General features: G+C 38.6%; 1 long non-coding RNA gene across 1 annotated transcript in view; it reads right to left on the bottom strand.

Annotated features, from left to right (window-relative positions):
- Positions 1-397: 397 nt before the first annotated feature.
- LOC116759479 overlaps positions 398-13,051 on the bottom strand; it is a 126,795-nt gene continuing 114,141 nt past the window's right edge. Inside the window, exon 4 of the long non-coding RNA XR_004351455.1 lies at positions 398-1,322. This is a non-coding gene — a long non-coding RNA (uncharacterized LOC116759479). The remainder of the gene's footprint in view (positions 1,323-13,051) is intronic.

Below are 13,051 nucleotides of genomic sequence, written 5' to 3'. Positions count from 1 at the left end.
CACTTTATAATGGTATAAAGCTGCTAAAAATAACTATGACAACTACGTTAAAACAGAGAAGAATATGTAACATATAGGATTAAATCTGCAAAAGCAGAATGTCAAATGGTATGTAAAGTCATTACAATTATGTTAAAATGTGCATGTGGATGAGTCTCGGAAGATAATATACAAGTTTTAAGATAGTTGTATTTAAAAAGTTGGTTGACAAGTGGGGTTTTTTTCCTTTTCTCAAAGTTTCTTTCAGTCTTATCACTACCCCATGCATTATTTTAACCTACTGTATATTAGTCAGCATACAGATCACATGCATAACACAATCCAACATACTGGCAAATTTAAAAAGATTGCAGTTTATTTCTCTCTCATATTACAGTCCAAATATAAGCCATGCAGAGCTGATATGGTGGTTCTAAACTATATGTCTACCTAGAAATTCTGTGACCAAGAATAGGAGAAGGGGTGTTGTTTTTTGCTTCACTACTCCCTATTTTCCCTAAGGGAATGGAAACAGTTGTTTGAATGTAGTTTATGCTTTAAACCCATATTAACTGCAAGCTCTCCATCCATCCTTATCTAGTAACTAGTTCCTTACATCAGTGCTGCCTCTTAACCAAGTACATACTACTGCTCTTGTCACCAAATTAAGTTTTTATATTTCCCCAGATGCTCATATGACTGGCTCCTTCTTCTTCAGGTCTCTGCTCAAATGTTGCCTCCTCAGATAATGCCATTCCTGAACTTCCCTATCTAAAGCAGCCTCTTATCCAATCACCAGCTCTTTGTTTTATTTTTTTTCATAGTATTTAAAAGTATTTATTTGATCTTATGATTTGCCTTCCCCCAATAGAATTTAAGTTCCATGAGAGCAGAGCTCTTTTTAAACTCTGTATCCACAGCACCTGGTTTATAGCACCTAGCACAGTGCCTCACACACAGGAAGAGGACAAAAAATGTTGAATCAATGAATGAATGACCAATCCTGCAGTAACTCTAGCGTTGAAAGGGCCCAGCAGGGAAACAAAACATAATTGACAATTACCAGATATAGGCCTTTGACGTTGTCTTACTGACCTTAGAAATACCGGGGTGGAGCAGGGGAAGTAAGCTGTTTTGCAAGCTGGTGGGAAAATATCTGATTGTTACTTAAACTCATTTAATCTTGGAGGATTGATTCAAGGTGCAGGCAAATGCTTCTCAAAAGGAATGTTGTACCACTCAGCTCCATTAAATCCCTTCATCCAAATTCCTGGTCAGCTCATCTTCTTTTAGCGTTCTAGGTCACAGTTGATGGTATTAACAGAAATCACCTAACTGGGTCTCTGTAAAAATAAATATCAAAAAGAATTGTAAGTGAATTGGTATTTCCCTTTCTTCCAGCCTAAGGCATGTACAATACCCACTGAATTCAAGGGTACATCCCAGGGTGAATCTATGAGTGAGAATAAAAGTGCAGCCATCCAAAAGGGAGATCTTGTTCTATATTCAATTTGCTGACTTTCAACCAAATTTAGCATTATTTGAATGTTTAATAGCAGTTCTTGATGCATGCCTTATACATAAGCCAATAACAAGTTCTTAAAATATGCATAGGAGGTAACTCTAGCAATGGAAAGCTAAATAAACACAAGTGTGAAGAGATATTCTTCCTGCTAAATTATCAGCAATCATATCTTAGATGCTACACTTCCTGCTAAGGTATGAGGGGATGCTGAAGGGGTTGTAGAGAGTGTCTAACATGTTAATATTGCTAATGGATTCTTGTGTTGAAAGTATACAACATAATCCATTACATATTATATGACTTCCTGGCATGGCACATAGGCTACTTGAAAGTCAAATTATTCATATGTTATTGCCTCTGAGGCTACACAAAACTTCAGCTTTCATATAATCATTGATTTAAGAAATCTTTTCTTGAGAAAATAACTTTTTAATGAGCTTGAGAACTAAAACAATCATCAATTTCTAAAACAGAAGTCATTATTTTCCTTGTAAACCAGATGTTCCTCTAGGGTTCCACCTTAGCTAATGGCAAGACAATCCTCCCAGGCACTTGGTGGTATCCAGTTTTTCCCACATTCCCAATGTCCACAGAAAAGCACACAAGTGCCCTCCTCATCTCCTCTCAACTGGGTAACAACTAATAGCTTCTTAACTTTTATCTCTACCAGCCACATAAAATTTGAATGCCTTTTTTATGGCATTCCAGGTACAGCCCATTTGGATTCATTTCACTTTCTAACATTACCCCTCACTACAAATCCCCCAAGCAAACCTGATTCCTAAATAAGTTAAAAACGTTCATATCTCTGTGTCATTGTTCATACTGTTCCCTGATTCTGAAATGCTGAAATACTATCCCCTTCCATCTGTTCTTTCTTCCTGTTCATCCTCTAGTTGTCAGCTCAGTTGCCACTTCCTTAGTAAACTATCCCAATAGCAATTCCTTCAGTAGGAGTAGAAACTCCTTCCATCTTGCTCCCATGACATTTTGTTTGTTTATAATAAAATTATTATATTATTATTAAAGGCCTTACTATGTGCCAGACACTTTGCTAAGCAAGCATTAACTCATTTAATCATCACCATTATTATTCCATCTTATAGAGGCCTCTACAAGATTAACTTGTTTAAAGCCAGGCAGTTAGTAAGTGGGGAATTGAAATCCAGATCCTGTAACCCCACAGACATGCTCTTCTTGAGCATTCTGCCTGATACTATAATTAGCATTCATAACTCTGTCTCTCCACCGAAACTGTACACTCCTTGAGGTGTGGGGTTGTGTCTTTGTAGCTCTGCATCCCCAGCCTAGCACTGTGTTTTGTGCATAACAGCTGCTCGAATTCTTTAATGAATTAACAGAAAAGAGGATGCAGAAGTCTGACAACTCTTTTTTCTTACACTACTCCTTTCTCTCCTACCATCCACCTCCCCAGCTTATTAGTACAGATTACAAAAACTGCATACAATCCGTAAAGCAGAAGCTGCAGCCATCTCAGAGCTCTGAGATCCACGTTAGCTGAACTGCCCTGAGAAGTAAAGCAGTAGAAGCACCACGTGATGAGCAGCCTAACACAGGCGCAACACTTGAGAGTCAGCTAGAAATATGACCACAGTTTGAGCTCATTTCCACACAACTGGCAACGGTTTTGTCCAAGATGCAAGCATCCCAGCCCTCCAAGCATTACTACTATAATATTTATTGAGCAATAACAATTGCTAGGTACAATTCAGAATGTTGAACTGGACATCATCTTTACTCAGGAGACTGTGAATTTAAATTCTACAGACCTACAGAAATATCTCCCACCCATACATGTATTCAATAAGCAATGCAGCAATATTCCTCCAGTGGGTCAAAGTACCCCTGGATACTGAATGAGACACTCACCGAAGATGCAATAACTTACCCAGGCTGAGACAATAGCATTTAGTGTGCTAGAGTAGTAACGTGTTATACAGGCCTTAGTGTCCCATACAAGTTAGTACAGCTTCTAAATGTACTAAATATTCAACTAACATAGTTTATGATGTGAGATCAAAGATGTGGCCAAGACTGGCCCTGGAAAAAAAAAAAATGTACAAGAGCTAGAAATATAAATCTCACCTCTCCTAACAGCATCACCTTCTGCTTTCTGGTATGTGCCTTTGTTACACTAGGTCCATCCCATTTCTAATTTAACTGATCTCTGCTAAACATTTAACTGGCGATGGGCCAATAAATGCATTACATTTTAAAGTTAAATTTAATTTTGATCAAAGTAATTCATGCACATCCTTTTAAAAGTAAAACATGACAAAAAGTCCTCTAGCCCACCCTTTCCCAGTCCCTACTTCTGTTTCCTTGTGGTAACCACTTTCAGTTCTTTTAGCCATTTCTTTTGGTGTTTACATCAACTTTATAAATAATGTGCTAATACAGTTATTTCTTGATTTTTACATTTTAAACATTATTTGCTTCCTTCTGGAAAAGAAATTACCTGTCAACACATCCTCCACACCCCCCCAAAAAGCATACACATATTTCCCCTCCGCTATCTTCCCAACATAACTACAGCATACTTTTAGGTTAAATCTATAATTGAAGTTTCCATAATTATGAATCTATTAATATTGTTAACAAGCTCAGTCACGTAATATAACTAGAGTTCTTGAACAGCATTTTATTTCCTAAAAGTTTATACTTCCTCTGTTTTATGGGTTGCTTGATTTTCTATATACCTATCGTCAATTCATTCTCAAACTCTCCATTAGAACTGAAAACTCCTCTCAGTGTAGTCAAACACTCAGGCAACCTCTCGTTTAATTTGTTTCTTGGAGACCTCCCTATGGACTCCTCTGTCCTTCCACTATAATCTGGACTAATTGTTTTTGAGGCTGCTGGATACCTACCACTGTGGCGCTCCCCTCTGCCATCATCCTGAGAATTCCCTTTGCCTCCCTCCTGTGTTAGACTCATCTTTTTTATTTCATGCCTTCCTCTTTCTTATTTTACTTATTCGCTTTCATGGAGTATATCCTTCCATGTTTTTTTTTTAAAAAGGTGCAGGGACACTTATGCTGTTGAGACCTCACATATCTGTTAACACATTTACCCTCATGTTTAGATAGATATAAAACTTTAGTTTGGTATGCATTTTCTCTCAGAATTTCTCCACTGTTTTCTAGTTTTTGGATAGAGAAACTGAGGGTCAGTGCAGTCAGTGGTAAAATCAGGCCTCAAGATCACATCTCTCTAATTCTAAGCCCAGGAATATTCATCCCCTATAATACCCAGTTTCTATTTACTAAACTATGGAGGTATAAAATGGAACTACTTCCAGGTATTTGTAATTAGATAAAGGGCTCATTTGTAGACCTAAAGCTTGAGTCAAAGGAGTGAAGTTATAATGGTAAAACAATCAATGATACATAGTTAATTTGAGAGACAGGATCCCTCAAATCACAGGGCATAACTTCTAATTCTACCCAATGTGTCAAGCTGGTAGCATGCCCTGAAGTTTCTTGGGACTCCAGAAATTAAGTTTTGGAAGACAATACTCCATGGGCCACTCACATTTCTACACATCTTTTAAGTAGAAGCACTGACTGCCTTTGTTCCCAACTATCTTTTCCAGGATGTATGTGTAGTGAACAGCCATGGGAGATATAGATAATGTATTGCTCTGGAGCAAAGGGCAGATTTGCTTTTGGCCCTGGAAGTTAGAAATAATGTCTCCTGGAGGAAAAGGCAGACATGCCTACTACCCATTATAAACAATTTGGGTTCCCTAAACTCAGGGTTCCTCACCTATGATACTCCTCATTGCATGTGTGAATATCACCTGATCCTCTTCACATTGCCCAGCAAGAGTCGAGCCTCAAAGAATCGACACAAATGCTCACACTCTGGCTACTGCTAGTGCTATGAGTCATATAAACTGTCCTTGGTTTCTGATCCAGGAATATCATGTCTTCTGCCAGCACCAATGAAACTGGCAGACTAAATTGTTGGCTTCCAAGTAGGATAAAATTCAGACCATTTTCACTTCCTGAGAGAGAGATATCCAAAAATATACAGGAGAAACATTTGGGGGAATATATGGATTTAAAAGAGTTTCCTATTAAAAACAGTTTTGGCTTGGGAATATAGAATTCAAACCCAACTATAGTGTAGGAGTCTGGAAATTAAATATACCTTAAGTTTGGCTTCAACAAGCTAAATATTTTTGCAATGCCCCTGAAGTGCCTATGTGTTTCTTATTAGTATTCAATATTTCTGTGATCAAGCATTCTCTATTTTTGCAGAGCTCGTCACAAAATATTTATTCTCTAATATATGACCATTTGGGAGGTAGCAGGAAAAAGGGTCCCTTACAATTCACAAAAGTCTTTAAGGGCTATTTCAATTATTTCTGTATACCCAAAACACAGTAAAATCTCTGAAATGTCTTAGAAACCCTTAACTTAAGCTAAGCTGTAATACCAGGAAATATCTTCTGAATACATGGCCTGATCTGCTTTTGGTATCATTGGCAACACCACTGAATGCATTAAAGAATGTGAACTCTGACCTTATAAGGTGCTTTATGTTCAGTATTACTGCAAGTTAATCTTCATCATCGCATCAGGTGACGAATACCCAGAATAAAAAATAGTGTCAATAAGAAAATACCTGTTTGCCATCATGCAATATGCAGTTCTGATCCAATGAGAAAGAACAGTTCAGAGCCTAGCGTGTATGAAAGTAAGTCCCTGAAACACTGTAATTCTAAAAAGTTCATTTATTGTGCTCTCACCTCCCAAGGTCATCCTAGTGTAGAGATCACCTAAGAGAACCATAGGAAGGTTCTGTGATGCATCAAAACAGCATTATGATGAACTTCTGCTAGAGCTGTGGTAAAGGGGGAAGAACACAGATTACAGATCCAGGAGAATGCTATTCAAATTCTGGCTCCACTCTGAGCCATCATGAAGCTTTGGGTATATATTTTTTTCCTGAGCTCGACTTCCTTACCTGAAAACTGTCTGTGGTTATACCCAACACAATTGTTTTGAGTATCACAAGACAATGTTATGTGTGAATGTCTGGCACATAAAAGCCTCCTAATAAATGAGACCTGGAGCAGTGCTAGGCTTTCCAGATTAAAATGATACAGAATCCTCAGACTCTGTCTACTTAAGAGATAATTTTTCCTTACGTTATATAAAGTGTTTTTTTTTTTTGGTTTTTTTTTTTTTTTTTGCGGTACACAGGCCTGTCACTGTTGTGGCCTCTCCCATTGCGGAGCACAGGCTCCGGACGCGCAGGCTCAGCGGCCATGGCTCACGGGCCCAGCCGCTCCGCGGCATGTGGGATCTTCCCGGACCGGGGCACGAACCCGTGTCCCCCGCATCGGCAGGCGGACTCTCAACCACTGCACCACCAGGGAAGCCCTATAAAGTGTTTTTTCTTAAGAAAAGTTAACCTCTTTTCTGAGATTACTGTGTCAAGACGAAAGTGGACATAGAGGCGATACCTGCTAATAGAGAGCCTTGAGTATCAAGTAGGGAATTTGGGCTTTATTCCGTAGGCTATGAGGAAATAGTTAATGTTTCTAAACTAGGGAATGACAGCTTAAGGAAAATTACTCTGATAGCAACGAATAAAATGATTCGGTGGCAGTAGAGCAAGAAAGGCCAGTTAGGAGGCAATTTAAATATTCCAGAGCAGAGGCATCAGACATTCAAGTAATGGTGATAGTATTGATAGACCTGATATGAAGTCCAAAGAAACTCTTCCCGGTGATAAACTGCTCATGTAAAGAGAGTTTGCTCTTCAGATGATAGTGTGTTTATCATACACTTCACAAAATGATTCTTTCAGGTAGATAAGTTGATATTTTTACATACTGTTCTTAATAACATGTATCTAAAAGTGCATCTTGGTTTAAAACAGACACTTTTAAGTAAGGTATACATATTTATTATAACACAAACTCCTCAGTTTTGAGGGAGGGGGACAGAAAAATTATCTTGAAATGACAAGATATGAATTTGAGAGTTTAGTAAACAAAGTCAAGGTTCTGTCTTCAGCTTTCAGTTTATAAACATGTTAATAAGTTTTTTATGCAGCTAGAATAGGAAATAGACTAAGGATAGGAAAACACTGAGTATTCTGTTACAGTTTTGTGTGACTGCAGAAGGCCCCCCAGTTGCAGGGAATTGTGGCTAACATTTCAGGTTATGCAGGACAGAAGAAATCATCTCATTATTTGTGTTCCATTTATGACTGGAAACTCATCCTCTCAAATATTGCCATGATTTTCAGCAAGCAAGATCATTTAGGTTTGCCATCTCAGGGGCTATTAAGAAAAATTGGGTGGATATTACTAGGCTCGTGTGCTTGTTTACTTCTTTCATTTTCCTCTTTGCTGACCAAAGGAAATCACAAACCATTATGTGCAACTGTGCCATCATTACAGATTTATGAGAGAAATAAATGACTTCTTTGATGGATTTAAAAATGCAGAAGCCTTAAGCAGATGCTTTCCTCAAAACATAATTCTATTCCCATCCCCAAATCTGATCTCTCTCAAACTCCCTCTTCCTTTGGAACCACTAATCATGATGCAGAGAAAACAGAATTTTTAAAAAAAATTTCATATAACCTACCACTGTAGTATTCAGTTCTTCAAACAAATCATAATTGTATTTGACATTCATTTTCTTAAGGGCAAGGTAAGTTTCATAGAAAATGTCAGTTCCCTAACGATTAAGTAAGGAGTATAAAAGCTCACGAGTGCCCCCCAAAGTTTGACAGTTTTAGTCAACTACATCTCAAATAGTGAGGAATAACTGAACATTTTAAAATATGGAATTCTCAAACAGAAACTGGGAAGAGTTAAACTTGACAAGAAGATCTAAAGAAACATAGTTCAATTAGGTATTGAACAACTATTATGCCAAATGCATGGTTGTAGTAAATTTTCACACAGAATTTACCAGGTAGCATAAGAAAGCCAGTGAGTGGTAAGGCAACCAATCAAGCTTGCCAACAAAGCCAAGTCCTCTCAGTACTAGAATAAAGAAGACGAGAGAAATTGAAGTGAAAAGAGAAGGAGTGTGGTAGACTGCAAAAGGTGGCACACAAACTCCTCCCATTCCTGTATGTGTGCACTCTATGTGCACTATTCCTGTATGTGTGCAAACTCCTTCCCTGTGCGCTCTGACTTTGTGTCTTGTGGATGAGCCTGGGCGAGCCTGCTGATGATGACAGAAGTGTAGCTTCGCTTCCAACAGACACAGAGCCACCAGGCAGGTATAGAGTCATCCTAGACCTTCTAGCCCAAGCTGAGCAAGTTTTGATGATAAAAAAACCACACAGCCAACCCACAAAACTGTGAGAAATATAGATATTATTGTTTTAATCCAAAGCTATGGACAGTCTGTTATATAGCAAAGGCTAAGTGATACAGAAAGTGGTACTAGGACAGGAGCACTGCTGTAACAGCAACTTAAAATATGTAGCATTCACTTTAGGACAAGGTGGTAGATAGAGACTGGAAAAGTGGCAAAAAAAATAAAATGTTAGCCAAAATTGGGAAAATGGTAAATAATTTGTTAGCAGAGTCTAGAAAATGGGTAAAGAAACTGCTACAGCACCCTGGAAAAATGGTAATCTCTGTTATATAGCAGTGAAACAATGGCCAAACTGTTGTCTATGATAACTTATAAGACAGAACATTTTCCTAAAGAATTTGTTAATTTGCTACAGCAGAGTCCCAGGGAAAATGTTGAAGGAGTATTTATTGTATAAGATAAGGGACAAAAAAGGAGAGGTAAGTTAAAGAAGAACTGTGCAGTTTTCTTGCAGAAATCATAGGCAACATAAAGGAGCCAGGACTTGAGAACTTAGAAAATAAAACTATTTCATATCGCTGGTCTCTCCTGCCATTAAAGATTCTCAAAGTAAGAAATGACTTCAAGGTAAAGATCCAGATCAAGGGTGTGGCTGAAAGACCCTCTTTTAAACCACTGAACAGTGTAAGGTAGTGCCTAGAACCTTAAGGATGTCTGATCACAGCAGCCTAACATGCCACCCAAAGTTGAAAGTGGCCTTCTCAAAAAGAGTTGGTGATGTGGCCTTTAGGGCATAGAGTAGGCCCAAATTAGATTCACAGGAAGCCCACAAGTTTTTAAGAGAGTTGGACTAAAACAAAGAATTCAAAATGAAAAGATTTATCTGGGCCCCCAATTTTCTACATGCAAGAAGCAGACTAAGAAAGCAACCCAACTACAAACATGAGCTATAAAGGAGGGAGGAAAGGGCTCAGAGGGCCATAAACTCCCCTCCTCTGAGAAGAATCTCAAAGGACAATAAGCCAGGGAGTCAATTCTAGGAAGAAGAACTGGGCCCTCAGCAAGAAAGTTTACCTGCTTCTTGAGTAAAGGGAATCTTGCAACATGTGTCAGGCTACACTTCAGAACTGCTATGGACAATTATTTCTCAGGTGTTAGAAAAAGTTTATTATTCTGATTATTACTTCCTTAAGAACTTCGGTATATAAAGTGTTCCAGGGGTGACGGCTTTGTTCCCTAGTGATGGAAGCTAGAACCACAACAAAACGGTACACCCAAAATAGCAGTTATATTCTTTCTTGGATCTTAGAAAGATGCCAGTTTTCCACATTAGAAACTATGTTAGCTTAACCATTTAAATCAGTAACCTTTGAATTATAGATGATCAGAATTACAAGCTTAGATGAAAATCTTGCTAGTTTCACTAATTTGAATTTCAGTTTTTTCTTCCCTGATTAAAGCTATATATTCTAGTGTTTATGCCCCAAATCCTCATCTGGGTTTACCACTTTATCTTTTCTTATATATGTATATAAATTTTACTAAGGTTTACGGATAAAGTTTATAATAAACTGCACGTTTAAAGTGTACAATTTTTACACGTGTACACACCCATGATATCATCACTACAATCAAAATAGTGAAAATATCTATTATCTCCCAGAGCTTTCACTTGCGCTTTTGTAATCCCTCCATCCCAAGCAGTCATCAATCTCTATCACTATTTCTATCACTATAATATCACTTTCTATCACTATAGGTGAGTTTCGAATTTTCTAGTTCAGTCATATATACTCTTTTTTGGCTGGCTTCTTTCACTCCACATGATAATTTTAAGATTCATCCGTGTTGTTATAGGTTCATTTTTTTTTTTTTTTTTTTTTTTTTTTTTTTTTTTTTTTTTTTGCGGTACGCGGGCCTCTCACTGCTGTGGCCTCTCCCGTTGCGGAGCACAGGCTCTGGACGCGCAGGCTCAGCGGCCATGGCTCACAGGCGCAGTCGCTCCGCGTCATGTGGGATCTTCCCGGACCGGGGCACGAACCCGTGTCCCCTGCGTCGGCAGGCGGACTCTCAACCACTGCGCCACCAGGGAAGCCCGTATAGGTTCATTTTTTAAAACTGCTGAGTAGTATTTCATTTTGTGGATATGCCAAAGCTACTTCATCTTTTATATTGAATAGAAAGGGATTTGTGCAAATAGTTCCTGGGGCGCGGGCGGTCGGGGGAATAGGCTCTCTAAAATTAGTGTTTACTAACTATAAACAGAAATATCTCAGTTCTTCATGGAATCGTACCTCTCTAATTTTTTTTTAAGTCACTTCCGTTGTACACTTCAAAGGCCCATTGAGAAAGAAGCAGCAAATCATGTTAATCTGGCCAGGTATGAGAGCACAAGTTCAGGCCCAGTGTCCTTAACAATACAGTTAAGGATACAAGTAGTGAGGAAGGTGGGACTTCAAATGGGAATGTTTACTGCAATGACCCTGTCCCAGTATCTCTATTTTATGTAGGGTGTGAAGCCAGATAACTTCAAGAGGAACTGCACCTGAGAAGTTGTATTCAGGGAACCTCATGGACATCTGGACCAGTTACATATCAACGATCCTGTAATTCCATCCTGACACCTTAGGATAAAATTTTGGGAGAGGGAAGGTCCTGTGATACGAGTGAGCATATTTTACAAGAAGGAAAAATGGGAATGCTTTGTGGCCAGAAGGCAGATTGGTAAACTAAAAAATGGCCACGTATTCCTCCCATCCCTAAATGCAAGCCCTTTTGCTATTTGACTTTACAGCTCAGCCCATCAAAAGGTGGAATCTATTTTTCTACCCAACAGATCTGAGCTTGACCACGTGACTTGCTTTAGCAAATAGCACACTGAGAAGCAAGATATAAATACAGGCTTAAAAGTGCTTGCACATGGGGGCTTGCCCTCTGTTGTCGCTTGAAACCTCTCTGCCACCATGTGAAGGAGCCTGGGCTAGCCTGCTGGATGATGACAGACAGGTGGCTGTCATCCCAGCTGACACAGAGCAACCCCCGAGTCATGGGATGGAGGCTATCCTAGACCACATCAAGCTTGGCCAAGCCAGTCCAGACCAGAAGAACCTCCCAGTCCCCAGCAGAACCATGAAAAATAATAGATGTTGTTTAATCCACTAAGTTTATGTATGGTTTCTACTCCCCAACATTAAATGGATAAAAGGGGTTCTTCCTAAAGAAACCTCTTTAGAAAGACTGCAGCAAGAGCAGAAAAGATAAAGGAAACTATAAACCAGAACAAGATTTCACAGAAAAGTTTCTAAAAGAAATGGAAAGAGTAAAGCAGAGGGGAAATGAAGGAGAAGAAAAGAAAAGACAATATAATTGACACGTGCCAAATTTGATTTTTAAATTCCCAGAATCCATCTGGGAATCTATACAGATTCAGTTCATGCATCGATAGTTTTAATGCCACAGTGATGGACAACTTGGAATCTTCAACCCCAATCTAAGGTGAGTAGATCTGTGCATTGTTAGTATCTGTGTGCATTGTTCTACAATACCAAGGCAGGAAGATTATCGCTCCTGAGATGATCAGCTTGTTCCCTGAAACATGAGATTCCATTACCTTTACCTTAGTATGCATAACTACAGTATTATGACTGGCCACAAAATTATCTACCTATCTTTCTAATTTATCCCTGGACTAAATCTATGACCTCGCTAGGTACAAGGTAGTAAATTCCACAGGTTGGCCATACAGGAGGTGAGGAACTCTTTTCTTTATACTAAATTTATATCAGCCATTAATTCTGCAGAATGAGTGACCCTTGTCATAATAGTTGGAAGACACAAAATTAAGTAAATTGAGCCTGCAATAAGGATATGTCATTTTAGTCTCTTTGTATGGTCACGCTCCATTTGTCATGTGAACATGTGGCTCTGTTAGAAAGTATGAATAGCTACTTATTTTCATTTTAGGTTTTTACCTTCATGGGAGGATAGAAAGGAAAGGTCAGGATAGAGATAAAGGGAAAAGGAAGAAAACATAAACAAACAAGGGACATATGAGACTGTCCAGATCATGGAATGCTATCATTCTACTTGGGTTTTTTTTTAATTGCTATGGCCTAAGATAATAAGATAAAGGAAATTGATTCAATCAATTTTAAGGCCAAATTTTTCCTGGGTAATTGTAACAAGCATTTGGCTACTTCTATCCCTTAAGTTAGAAGCCAATGAAAGG

This window comes from Phocoena sinus, chromosome 9 (assembly GCF_008692025.1).
Source record: "Phocoena sinus isolate mPhoSin1 chromosome 9, mPhoSin1.pri, whole genome shotgun sequence".
Taxonomy (NCBI): domain Eukaryota; kingdom Metazoa; phylum Chordata; class Mammalia; order Artiodactyla; family Phocoenidae; genus Phocoena; species Phocoena sinus.
Note: the sequence above shows the minus strand (reverse complement) of the source record. Positions and strands in the feature narration are given on the sequence as shown.